At 42.2% G+C, this 14,650-nt stretch overlaps 1 protein-coding gene across 1 annotated transcript in view; it reads left to right on the top strand.

The window, feature by feature from the left end:
• Positions 1 to 14,650, top strand: part of LOC106587265 (piezo-type mechanosensitive ion channel component 1) — a 73,488-nt gene that overhangs the window by 1,664 nt on the left and 57,174 nt on the right. The window lies entirely within an intron of this gene.

The raw sequence follows: 14,650 nt of genomic DNA, 5'->3' as shown, positions 1-14,650 counted from the left end.
TTTGAAGCCTCAAGTGTATTAGGCCTATTAACTGAGCACATTGTCCCCCACAGGTAGGCCTATTAGTATCATGTAAGTGTTTTAACAGGAAACTGTCCTCTTCAATTGTCATCTGTAAAGATTCCTTTCTATCTCAGCCTTCTTGTCCCTGAAACGTTCCATTCCACCAGCCAATTTTAATACGCTAATATCCAGCTATTCTCCTGCTGGTCTTACTAGGAACTCTGTGGCAGGTATAGATATGGTTCAGACTGTTGACAGGAGACTGCTAGAAGATGTGGCATCTCTTGTCACATGGGTTCTCTGTGGCAGGAACAGAAAGTGTCTTGCGAGCCTCCTTACCCTTAACACGTGGCCAACCAATCTCCACTCATTTCCACATTGGCTGCAACAGTTTCAATCTATGTCTCACCCACATGCCTGATTTTTCTTTTTCTTCCCCCTTTTCTGACCGCGTAACGTAGGCTATGTTGCTAATGTTGCTCTTCACATGTGGTTTAGCAGTTGCAGGGCTCATCATACATGTCCTCTGTTTTTTTTGTCAGTAAGATCTGTTGGTGCTCGTCTGGATGCAGACTGTAACCCTGCCATCTTTGTGGTCAATCCAAGGCTGGAAGGTGCACATCACTGAGGGCAATAAAAATGCTCCCGACAATGGGTCATCCTGACCAGTGCTGTGTTCCACATAAGGCCACATAGGACCTGTTTAATCAAGACCACATGGTTGGCTGGTGTGTTTACTACTACCGTTTGAAAGTGAGACATTGAGAAGATAATGAACCTGTATCTTAGTGGAATAAAGATTTTAGAACAAGGTGGAATATAACAAACACAATAAATCAAATCAAATGTTATGTCACATGCGCCGAATACAACAGGTGTAGACCTTACCATGAAATGCTTACTTACAAGCCCTTAACCAACAATGCAGTTCAAGAAATAGAGTTAAGAAAATATTTACTAAATAAACTAAAGTGAAAAAATAAATGAAATAATATCAAAAAGTAACACAAGAAAATTACATAATAATAATATACAGGGGGAACCGAGTCAATGTGTGGGTGTACAGGTTAGTTGAGGTAATTTGTAATGTGTTTATGCATAGATAATAAACAGCGAGTAGCAGCAGTATAAAAACAAAGGGGCGTGGGAGGGGGGTCAATGTAAATAGTCTGGTGGACATTTGATTAATTGTTCAGCAGTCTTATGGCTTGGGGGTGGAAGCTGTTAAGGAGCCTTTTGGTCCTAGACTTGGCATTACTGTACCGCTTGCCGTGCGGTAGCAGAGAGAACAGTCTATGACTAGGGTGAATGGAGTCTTTGACACATTTTTTGGGCCTTCCTCTGACACCGCCTAGTATATAGGTCCTGGATGTCAGGAAGCTTCCACTATATTCATTTGGAAATTTGAAGAAAACCTGGACTTGTTCGATGCAAGCAATCAAATATAGTTCAAATAATGACATACTGCATCAATGATATTTTCTACTCACACAAACACACACTTGTGTGATAACAAACACACACTTGTGTGATATGAACTCTTCCATTTTGGAACACTTCTGTATGCCGGTCGCGGCACAATGATATAAAAATGAAATGTTCCGTGCTGGCGTTGCCTTCCAATACTGCGGTGTAACCTCCTTTTATAAATGTACATTTCTAATTGGTACATATATTCCCATTGGCAATGTGAATATAAATCATTTCTCATGCAAAACCCCATTTAAATGATCAGTGAGTGCCCTTTCCTCCAATGATGCCACACTGTCTTTGAACAAACAATACTAGGCAATCAGTACTGTAGAGGCAATCAGTGCTCGTTTAATGACAATACAAACCCAACCCCGTGTCCAATTAAGCAGCTATCAAATTCTATTTGTCACATGCGCCGAATACAACCGGTGTAGACCTTACAAATGCTTACTTACAAGCCCTTAACCAACAATGCCGTTTTAAGAAAAATAAGTGTTAAGTAGATAATAGGTAAGTGTAAAAATTAAGAATTAAAAAAAATAGTTAAAGAGCAGCAGTAAAGTAACAGTAGCGAGGCTATATACAGGGGGGTACCAGTATAGAGTCAATGTGCGGGGGCACAGGTTAGTCGAGCTAATTACGGTAATATGTACATGAAGGTAGAGTTAAAGTGACTATGCATAGATAACCAGAGAGTAGCAGCAGCATAAAAGAGGAGAATGGAACATGGGTCCTGTGCTGTGTGAGGATAGTTGTGTGTGTGTGTGTGTGTGTGTGTGTGTGTTAGGTAAAGCTCATGTAATAAACATGGGGGGCGTGCAGTGAGTCTGCTGCATTGGTCTGATAAACCGTGCGTTTGATTCTCCAGCTGGGCTACATCATTTTAACACCTGTAGCCTGTCAAAGGCCTCACGCTCCAACACAGCTTAAATACACCCATTAACTAGAACGATGCTCCAAACACTGTTAACGTTACACAGCCAGGAGACAGCCAGTGTAAACGCTGCAGATTTAAAATAGGCATTTTCACTGGAACGTCACTTATTTATTTTGAATATATTATTTTCAATCTCTATCTTTTGATTCAACTGGTTGAAGTGTAATTCACAGCCTTGAAGTGCTATTCTGTTGAAGAGCTGTTTGAGAATGTAAGATAGACTCGATCTATGCTAGTTCTCCTTTTGTCCGGTGCCAAGGATAGATTTATCTAGGTTTTATTTGGTCCACTCACTGCCATAAAGATGAGGTATAGTCAGTGAGATGTAAACCTGCAAGAGGCCTATTCTAGGGCCTACTCTGGGCTGAGACTCTGCTTCTATAAGAAGAGAATGTGAGAAGGACATGACTGGCAAAGTGGGTGAGGAAAATAGTTCACCCTCAAGTCCTGGTATGCTGCTCGTTACCTCATGTTCGAAGCTATAAACAGTATGGTTGGCCTGTTCGCTAAATTGTGTGAGTACATTGCATTACCTCCGTTAATCCCATCTGTTTTATACCTAATAAGAGACAAGTATGCCCAATCCCAAGAATGAATGGGGGTGGGCTTACTGGGCTAAACTAAATCACAGATGTGTCTGGTGTGTTTTAGTGTTTAGAGATCACAGTGGTCTCACAGCAAGTTTTGGAATAAAAGGTCTATACGTGTGTGTGTGTGTGTGTGTGTGTGTGTGTGTGTGTGTGTGTGTGTGTGTGTGTGTGTGTGTGTGTGTGTGTGTGTGTGTGTGTGTGTGTGTGTGTGTGTATTCATGGATGCTAAGGGAAGCCAGGCTTCCCCCCAAAAAATTACCAAGGAAAAAAAGAACAATTATTTTATATGTATTTCTTTCCTCTCTGTTTCATAATTTTTCTTAAATTCGTAAGAGGCTGAATGCATCTCACCGGAGAAAGCATCCGAGTGAGCGAAACAGTGCCCCTCTGTCTCTGCATGATGCTGTCTGGTCCAAAAGAGTATGACATTGTTTGCCCGCCAGTAGTATTGAATGCAAGGGAAGCCAGCAAGCATTTGGCCTCCCTTGATTTAAAAAAGTATAAAATAATAGCCAATCAGCATTGAGCTAAACTGGGTGAGCTCAACTGTAAATGGGCCTGGTGCACCAAAAAAAGGTGTTATGGGAAGTCTTGGTGTCCCTCCTATCAAACTGCATTGAGAGCATACGTCACTGACAGAAACAACTTGAATTGTTGCGTGTTGTTGTCCTCCGGTGGCCCTTTCCTGAATTACCAAGGATGGAGATAGGGATTTGGTCTTGTGGTTTTACTTAATTCTCCGTACTGGCCAATGATTATAACGGCAATTCTTATCCAACCATTAATTTATACACTGCGCCCCTGGCCTGAGAGGATGGAAGTTCAGTATGTAGCTAGATGTAGAAGGCTAATGTTAACTAGCTAACTTTGCCCATGAAAGCAAGCATTTTAGCCAGGTAGCCTAGGACAACAAAACTAGAAGCGTGTACAGTATGACAGAGTGATAGACCGTTTCGTCAACATGAGAGAGAAGGATGGCATTGGCGTTTCTCTACATGTAGGGTGAGTCAACATGTTGTTTTCTGCTTGCATGACCACACACACACACACACACACACACACACACACACACACACACACACACACACACACACACAAATCAGAACCATGGCCAGCCACATCATATTTAGCTTACGTTGATTGGGCTAAATAGTTTTTGGTATCTTTTAGTTGTGACTGTGTTAGACTAAGCATAGGTGATTTGATGATGTTGAAATGGTGCTGGAATAGTGGAGGCAGCTCCTGTTTTCTCTGCGACTTGCGATAACTCTCCGTGGTTCTAAATCAATAGTTGTTTAGTAGCCCGAAAATGTCAGAAACATTAACTTGTATGACCATGCTGTAGGTCACGTAACTGTTTGTTACATGCAATGTGTTTTCAATTTATTCTGCCACTGTGTCTTGTTATTGTCTTGGCCTTAAGGCCTATATATCACGGACGCACCGCTACTTGTTTGTGCGTGTGTGTGTGTCAGTCCGAGTGAGTCAGCACCAGTCGAGGCGGTTGAAGCAGCTTTCACAGTCTAGTCTGAAATGTGACACAGGCCTTGTGGTGAGGGCAGGGCTCCATCCCGGCTCATCTAGCTCCGCATTAGAAATGACCCGCAGGAGGCACGCCTGTTGACTGGAGCCTGCAGGCAGAACCACTGCCCTTAAATTACATTTACCACCGAGACATTGATTGCGTAGCCCAAAGCCGGGTGTTTGTTTTACTATGTCCTGGACACAGAACCACAGTCAATGGTACCGCAGCCCCCCCCACAAAGTCAGGAAGGAGGTCGAGCCAGGTGAGCCCAGCCAGCAGCTCCAATGGTCCACCTACAATGGAAAGGCTTTGTTATACACTTAACACAAATATAAACGCAACATGCAACAATTTCAAAGATCTTACTGATATATATATCATATAAGGAAATCAGTCAAATGAAATAAATTCATTAGGTCCTAATCTATGAATTTCACGTGACTGGGAATACAGATATGAATCTGTTGATCACAGATACCTTTAAAAAAAAAAAGCAGGGGCGTGGATCAGAAAACCAGTCAGTATCTGGTGTGACCACCATTTGCCTCATGCAGCGCAACACATCTCCTTCACATAGAGTTGATCAGGCTGTTTATTGTGCATTATCATGCACACGTGAGGTGATGGCAGCGGCTGAATGGGGCGGCAGGTAGCCTAGTGGTTAGAGTGTTGGACTAGTAACTGAAAGGTTGCAAGATCGAATCCCTGAGCTGACAAGGTACAAATCTGTCGTTCTACTCCTGAACAAGGCACTTAACTGTTCCTAGGCTGTCATTGAAAATAAGAATTTGTTCTTAACTGACTTGCCTAGTTAAATAAAAATAAATGGCACGAAAATGGGTATCAGGATCGACTAAAATGCAATTGTGTTTGTTGTCTACCATATGCCTACCGATACCATAACCCCACCGCCACCATGCGGCACTCTGTTCACAACATTGACATCAGCAAACCGCTCACCCACACGATGTCATAAACGCTGTCTGTCAGCTTTCCGGAGATGGTTTCTGACAGTTTGTGCAGAAATGTTTTGGTTGTGCAAACCCACAGTTTTATCAGCTGTTCGGGTGGCTGGTCTCAGACCATCTCGCAGGTGAAGAAGATGGATGTGAAGGTCCTGGGCTGGCGTGGTTACACGTGGTCTGCAGTTGTTTGGCCGGTTGGACGTACTGCCAAATTCTCTGAAACGATGTTGGAGGCGGCTTATGGTAGAGAAATAAACATTCCGTTATCTGGCATCAGCGCTGGTGGACACTCCTGCAGTCAGCATGCCAATTGCACGCTCCCTCAACTTGAGACATCTGTGGTGTTTTATGACAAAACTGCACATTTTAGAGTGGCCTTTTATTGTCCCCAGCACAAGGTGCACCTGTGTAATGATAATGCTGTTTAATCAGCTTCTTGATATGCCACACCTGTCAGGTGGATGGATTATCTTGGCAAAGGAGAAATGCTCACTAACAGGGACGTAAACAAATTTGGACACAACATTTGAGAGAAATTTGATTTTTGTGCATATGGAACATTTCTGGAGTCTTTTATTTCAGCTCATGAAACATGGGACCAACACTTTACATGTTGCGTTTATATTTTTGTTCAGTATACATGAAGGCAGTTTCATGTTCATGTATGTTAGTTTGAAAGTTGAATCCAAGCATGTCATGGTTTTCCGTTACTCAGTGGAGTTTATTTTGTGAATAAACTGAGTGTTGTCATTTCCACTAGCTGTAGCTACGGCCCTCTGTGTGTCTCGACCACACCCAGACGTTCAGACTGTTTACCATGGTATTGCCATGGTAAAGATGAGTGCCATGGCAACATCCTGAGACGAATCTCGTGCTTCCACCTTTTAGACTGGCAAGTCAACTTCTCTAAAAGTCAATGTCACTAGTACAACTAAATACAACGTCCTATGTCTTCTTGCATTTACTAAACTTTGAGTTTGATGATTCATAAAGCGAAGAAATTCCAATATTCATTGGAAAGTTGAGTAATGTGCAATAGTCTCACTGCTGATAAAAGGATGATCTAAGACTTTTTTGCCAAGTACAGACAAATCAAATAACGCGGTTAGAGAACGCACAACCTGCCATAGATGCCACGCTTCAATGTGCTTATTACTCCCAAATGCAGTAATGTGTTCCACATGTAACAGTTTAGCTTCCGTCCCTCTCCTCGCCCCTATCTGGGCTCGACATTTCACATCGGTAACACGCACACACACAGTCCTGAGTGTAAACTTCCTTTCCATCCCATGTACGTTAATCTTGGAGAATTATTTGTATTTTTATTTAACCTTTATTTAAGAATAAGGAAGTGAAAGGACAGGGGACACCTAGTCGGTTACACAACTGAATGCATTGAACTGAAATATGTCTTCCACATTTAACACAACCCCTCTGAATCAGAGAGGTGCGAGGGACTGCCTTAATCAACGCCCACGTCATCGGCGCCCAGGGAGCAGTTGTTGTTGGGGGTTAACTGCCTTGCTACTGGGGAGACAATTCGGTAAGTGTTCTGTGCACTGTGCATGGTGTCTGTCTTTGGGGCAGTGATGAGAACGGCAGATGGGTCACACTTTGAATGTGTATCAGCTGTGTCTTTTTTGTATTTTTATTTAACCTTTATTTTAAAGACCAAGGTCTCTTTCTCAGATGAGCACTGTATACCCATCAAACACATCAATATACACTATATACATTAATATTCACATCAATACACTAAAAGCTAAATGCAGTCATTGAAAACAAACACATTCTTCAGTAAAAAGGTCCTCAATCAGCCTTTTGAATTGTCCTAGTGGCACCAATTCGTCCTTGGAAATCATTCCACAAGTAAGGTGACAAAAAACTAAGAGCAGATTTACCTAACACAGCGGAGATAGACTGGATCTGATATCTCATATGTCTAGTGCAGTATTCACAACAAAGATTGAGGAAAACCCCTGTATGATTTAATTAAGATACTCAACTATTTGAAGAGAGGAGAAGAAAAATCTGTTTATCATTCAACCTCACACAATGTTGAAGTTTTCTTATTTTTAAAAACTCATAGTGAGTGAAAATTGAAGCATTTTCAACCAGAAACGGGTGTGTCGGTTCTATGACTTTTGCTCTGTGTTTGGATGATGGCCATGGGTGTGAATGGCCGGATCTTCATATGTTCCCTTCCTCTGGATGTTCACATTGATATTCAGTATGTCACATCCTGTTTGTTAGCGTGCTCATTGCTTAAGCTGCAGGTTTAACACACACAACCTGTGTGTCACCGTGGGCACAATGACCTGAGGAACTACAATGATCTCATAGCTGCTCTACTAAAGAGAAGTTGACGCAGAACACTGATGAACTCAGTCTTGTTAGGTTAAAGGGTGCTGGATGATGAGACGTTGTATGGTCTCTGGGTGAGTAATAGTTTGGTTCAGATGGTGGTGCACTTAAGAGGCTGTAACCGGGCCTGTGCAGCAGAAGTGTTTATCAGGCTGTGCCAGAACTGTGGGGGAGTCTATTGACTTACTGTCCTCCTAGTGCACATATGTACACTATATATACAAAAGTATGTGGACACGCTTTCAAATGAGTGGATTCGGCTACAGTATTTCAGCCACACCCGTTGCTGACAGGTGTTTAAAATTGAGCACACAGCTATGCAATCTCCATAGACGAACATTGGCAGTAGAATGGCCTTACTGAAGAGCTCAGTGACTTTCAACGTGGCACTGTCATAGGATGCCACCCTTCCAACAAGTTAGTTCGTAGTATATCTGCCCTGCTAGAGCTGCCCCGGTCAACTGTAAGTGCTGTTATTGTGAAGTGGAAAGGTTTAGGAGCAACAACGGCGCAGCCGCAAAGTGGGCCGAATCCACTCATTTGAAGAGGTATCCACATACTGGTGTGTATATATAGTGCATGTCAGGGTTTCCAAAACATCACAAACTGACAGGTAAACTGATAATCATACGTCACCACACAAATCCTGGTTTGAGCTCTCAATTGCTTGGCAGTGTTTCTCTCAGTGTCAAAGTTTGACTGGGATCCAAGTGTGTCTAGAGAAGAAAATAAGGCCATGGCTTTTGTGTTGCCTTTAATTAATAGCTGAGATGCTTATGGTATGTTTGTAAACTCTGACTTGAAACATAGTCACAGCAGCAGTCTGGAAAGTCACATGCCTTCTTTGGTTGCTGTGCTTTGTGAAAATTAAATATAGACTGGAAGAAATGCTGCTCAGCCAGAAATACCTAAGTCGGGAGGAGGAAAGACAAAAGTTGTAGCTACATATGTATTTAGGTTAAATCTACCCTCAAATTCCATGGAGAAAGTACTGAAAGTTTCCATCCCATACTGATGAACTGCCCCAGTAGTTACTGAATCATGAAGGGGACAGTTCATTATAACTGCGAAGATCCACTTTCCCGTGGTCTTCTTGCAGATGAACCTAAAACACTTCTCACAACTATAAAGCCAAATGAATTATGAAAAACGTCTGAAATTTGAATTACCGTGATCATATATTTTTATCTGTGGGTCATTAATAACTGTAGGATGTGATCAATAGCGTTGGAAGACCAAAGTGCAAATTGGCCCCAAGCAAGTGTATGTTGATCTGTGCTATAATCAATTACCAAAATGTATTCAAACAATGCCTGAGATGCATCATCAGTATTGTTTGTCACTAAGTTTTGTTCCCTATGAGCAATTGATCAAGTATTTTATCACACCAAGTGAGACACATTCTGACCAGTGTAAGTATTCGGGAAACACTGAATTCAAACCCTGAGATGCGATAATTCCAGGAACGCGTTGCCAAGCAGACTAGACAGACCAGACGTGGGTTTGGTAACTCAATGGGAGAAGTGAAAAATGTATCCTTATTTTCTCGAATTCTAAAAGCAAAACCTAGATTCGAGCCGATCTCTTAAGTATCTGAACCTGTCATTACTACAACCTCGTGAAAGTGATAAACTGACACGTTTTTATTTTTGTCAAAGACAATTTTATATTGAAGGAGTGCGTTTGGTTTGACGGCCTTCACGTGCGCAGTTCGGCGCGCCACAACCGTTAGACCTGAGGAAGTGTTTCTGTGCATGAGCTATGCTAGCTAATGTAGCCATAACATCGACTACAAGTGTGATCAGGAATTTTTTGGGGACAATCAGTTTCTGCATATCTTCATTTGGGCAGCGGTTTACCTCACTAATCTCTTTCTCACACACACACACACACACACACACACACACACACACACACACACACACACACACACACACACACACAGCTGTGAAGGTGCTGTCATGAGTGTCCTTTGACTGAACTCAGACATAATCCTCCATGTAGGTGCTGCTTCTGTCAAAATAATTGGATTGAGATGAGTGGGAGGAAGTTGAACTTCACAACACATAGTGCCATAATCATAAACACACTGCTTGAGCACTCAATTAAATGCTATTACTCACACATTTATCTACAGGACTTGGACTCAGTCAGGGAAGACTAGCTTCTCTGCTAGGCCCCAGAACCACTCTGTATGTTAGGTCTGGAATCTGACACCAGCCAGCACCATCCAAACTCATTACTGTTGAATTAACAGTGAGCCAAGGACCGGTGTGGAATTGGCCCGGCTACAGAGCTTTGTCTTTCAGGCCTCAGTAAAACATGATAGAGTTGGAGGTTACTCTTTAAATGAGAATTTGACTTCACACTGATGCCTCTGGCTGACCGCTAACCAGATAACAGACCGCCGCTCTGGCCTTGTGCTGGCCAGCCACCACAGACACGGGAGTGCTAAAGCTCTATTTAATGAGGAGCATGGAACTGCAATGTCCAACACCTCTTGCGGTCACACAGGCCCTCATTTAGATGTGCTCAACTAGCTGGCTGTCTGGGGCTGAGGCTGGCTGACCACGGCCAGAGAAAACCCTCTCGGATATCTAGGGCATTGGGCAGAGCTGGATCTGCAGCCAGGCCAACTGCCCATAGGCCCAGTGGTCCAGTCCCTCCAAGCCAAACGGATATGGCACAGTGTGTGTGTGTGTGTGTGTGTAAGGGAGAGGAAGTTGCGCTTCCTCATCTCAGTGAGTTATTTTATGAAGAGAATAATTAGAAATTGAATGGGATCTTTAAGCACTTACAAATTTGTAACATGTCATGTGAATTGCCTGAAGAACAAACACAGTACCTGTCAAAAGTTTGGACACACCTACTCATTCAAGGGTTTTTCTTTATTTTGACTATTTTCTACATTGTAGAATAAAAGTGAAAACATAAACTATGACATGATACAGATGGAATCGTGTAGTAACCAAAAAAGTGTTAAACAAATGAAAATATATTTTAGATTCTTCAAAGTAGCCACCCTTTGCCTTGATGACAGCTTTGTACACTATTTGTACACTCTTGGAATTCTCTCAACCAGCTTCATGATGTAGTCACTTGGACTGTGTTTGAGCCAATCAGTTGTGGTGTGACTAAGGTAGGGGTGGTATATAGAAGATAGCCCTATTTGGTAAAAGTCCAAGTCCATATTATGGCAAGAACCAGCTCAAATAAGCAAAGAGAAACAACAGTCCATCATTACTTTAAGACATGGAAGTCAGTCAATCCGGAAAATTTCAAGAACTTTGAAAGTTTCTTCAAGTGCAGTCGCAAAAACCATCAAGCGTTATGATGATAACTGGCTCTCATGAGGACCGCCACAGGAAAGGAAGACCCAGAGTTACCTCTGCTGCAGAGGACAAGTTCATTAGAGTTAACTGCACATCAGATTGCAGCCCAAATAAAAAGTAACAGACACATCTCAACATCAATTGTTAAGAGGAGACTGCGTCAATCTGTCCTTCATGGTCGAATTGCTGCAAAGAAACCACAACTAAAGGACACCAATAATAAGAAGAGACTTGATTGTGCCAAGAAACACGAGCAATGGACATTAGACCGGTGGAAATCTGTACTTTTTTAGATTTTTGGTTCCAACCGCTATGTCTTTGTGAGATGCAGAGTAGGTGAATGGATGATCTTCGCATGTGTGGTTCCGACCGTGAAGCATGGAGGAGGAGGTGTGGGGGTGCTTTACTAGTAACACTGTCTGTGATTTATTTAGAATTGAAGGCACACTTAACCAGCATGGCTACCACAGCATTCTGCAGCGATACATCTGGTTTGCGCTTAGTGGGACTATAATTTGTTTTTCAACAGGACAATGACCCAAAACACACCTCCAGGCTGTGTAAGGGCTATTTGACCAAGAAGGAGAGTGATGGAGTGCTGCATCAGATGACCTGGCCTCAACAATCACCCGACCTCAACCCTATTGAGATGGTTTGGGATGAGTTGGACCGCAGAGTGAAGAAAAAGCAGCCAACAAGTGCTCAGCATATGTGGGAACTCCTTCAAGACTGTTGGAAAAGTATTCCAGGTGAAGCTGGATGAGAGAATGCCAAGAGTGTGCAAAGCTGTCATCAAGGCAAAGGGTGGCTACTTTGAAGAATCTAAAATATAAAATGTATTTTGATTTTGTTTAACACTTTTTTGGTTACTTCATGATTCCATATGTGTTATTTCATAGTTGTGATGTCTTCACTATTATTCTACTATTCTCTTGGCATATAATTATTTTTTACTTGTGAGCGCTACTTTCAAAACTACTGGCTGAAATGATACAACACCTTTTAATAATACATCTTTAAGTAAGATGATATTACAGTTGGTTAATTTATCTGCTTGGCAGGCATCTCTTTTTTTTAATGTAAAGGTTTTCCATTTAATCCGACTTTCACCACCATTCTATAGCTTCTATTTAGGATATAGCTCATAAAAACCTGATTTGATTAATTGAAACTGTTTTAATTAAGTGGTGATTGTTTGATATGAGAGACATAACACTGCCTGTGTTCATAGTTATGAATAGTGGACATTGTGTTACAGCTTGCTGCTGAGTCTGAGCCATATGACAGCTGTCTCTTATCTCTGGCACTAATAATAACAGTAACTGCTATATTGCTGAGGGGCCCTAGGCCCATGGATAGGTGACACATTTGAAGTGTCTTCTCACTGTAACTCAGCTCACTCTCTGGTTTCCAATGACATGTAAGTGAGTGATACACTTATGGGGTTAAGGTCTCACTATGATCTTCCACTCCTTCTCATCTCCTCTTCATGGGAATGAATGATGAGCATTTCAACAGCTCTAAATGCAATTCAATGTTAAGCTATTTTAGAGGTGTCAAGCCAAGTATTAGGCTGTCTGTTGCAATGGAAAGGATGTGTCTCTCTAATTGCTCTCTGAAAATGTAAATCGCTAAATCAAAATATTTCATTTGAAATTAATACCTTGATTTACCTTGGGGTTTCAAGGTGAAAGCTCTGAGGTTAAGGGCACTAGTTTGGATAATATGTAGTGTAGGTGCTCCTATGTTTGTGTGGTGTGATGTACATCAGTTCAAACGGCATGGGTAATGCCGGCATGTTTTGTCCAGTCATGCTTATTCTGCTTTCTTGGTTTTGAACCTGATGGAGGCTCGTCTGTAAGGAAATACTGTAGGGAAATGTAGTTCCTTTTCCGAATTTCAAAAGAAACTGTAGAGTGGTTTAGTTCTCATGTTGCACTTCAAACTGTATCATCACTTCTTACAACTGTAACTAGGCCATATGGCCTAGAAAACTCCCAAAAAATAAATTACAGCCAAGTAAGAGCTACAAGCTAAAACTCACACCATTCAACGTGTTAGATTATGCCTCTCTGTAAGCATTCCTCACACACTTGCCCTGACAAGCCTTGTGCTTTTTACTTTCGATTCCTCCAGTAACGGGATTACAAAATGCCTCATAATGACCCTGATCTCCCTGTTTGTCAGGCATCAGATGATGATGATAATGATGAGAGGGGCAGAGTACAGAGTCAGAGAGAGGGCTGTGAAGTGTTAAAGAGCAGGCTACATGCTGAGATGAGAGCTGGGCATATCAAAACGCTTTCTGACATTTACGACAGGGTCCACATTCTGTTCTTCACGCTGAATGCTGCTTTTGTTATGGGCCATTTTATGGAAAATTGCTTCCTCGTGCCGTCGCCTGACTGCGCCGCTTGAGTTCTGGATCTGAATTGAGGTGGTGGTGCAATATCCTCCCCACACATGCTCCCAGAGCCTCCGCTGCCTTTACTGTCAAAGAGAGAATGAGAGAATGAGGGAGGGAGTGAAGTGAGAGTGACGGTCTGTTCAGGCTACTTGGCTAGCGGCGTTATCTTCTCGGGCCACATGGCACACGCCTTTGCTCGCCGTGTCCGTCGGGTGGAGAAGTCTCCTACAGATGGATGGAGAGTGGTGTTCATTTTGATCCTTTAGAACAGGGTGATAGATGGGTTGTTATGTATGCAGAAATAGTAATACCCCCCCTTGAGCACCGCATGGCCATTCAGTCCTACAAAGGGCAGACCTGGCTGTTTGTCGCAAGATACTGCATTCATACTAATGGAAATATTCATAGTGTTTGAAAGGGGCACGTATTAACGCATATTTTCTATTTTAAGGGAAAAACTTCTCCATTTCCTCCCCTGGCACCCAAGTGGTCTCAGCACATTTTGTATTATTCTGTATGTAAATCCGAGACACACAATTCATACGATAAGTTATGAATAGCAATTCGTACGATATGTTACGAATTTGCAAAACTTATGCTATGTTATGAATTCCAATTTGTTGTTGCTAACGTTAGCTAGGTGGCTAACGTTAGCTAGCTCTAGGGGTTAGGGTTAAAGTTAGGAGTTAGGTTAAAGGGTTAGCGTTAGGGAAAGGTTAGCTAAAAGGCTTAAGGTTAGGGGAAGTGTTAGCTAAAAGGGTTAGGGGAAGGGTTAGGTAAGTATTTATTTACAAAGTAGATAAAAAGTAATAAGTAGCGAAAGTTGTCATTGATGCGATTCGAACACGCAACCTTGGGTTGCTAGACGTTTGCGTTCACCCATCCACCCCGCCCAACTACCCTACTTTAGTTTTTGTTTGAAGTAACCTGTCTTATGTAACCATACCAAACGTAACATATCGTACTCATTTGAGTGTTTCTGATTTACATCTACTATGCTACGTCTAATCTATGAGACCAGTCTGCTGGCACAGAAGTAGAACAGTTTCACCCA

This window comes from Salmo salar, chromosome ssa26 (genome assembly GCF_905237065.1).
Source record: "Salmo salar chromosome ssa26, Ssal_v3.1, whole genome shotgun sequence".
Lineage (NCBI taxonomy): Eukaryota > Metazoa > Chordata > Actinopteri > Salmoniformes > Salmonidae > Salmo > Salmo salar.
The sequence above is the reverse complement of the archived record's forward strand: the minus strand, read 5'-3'. Positions and strand labels throughout refer to the sequence as shown.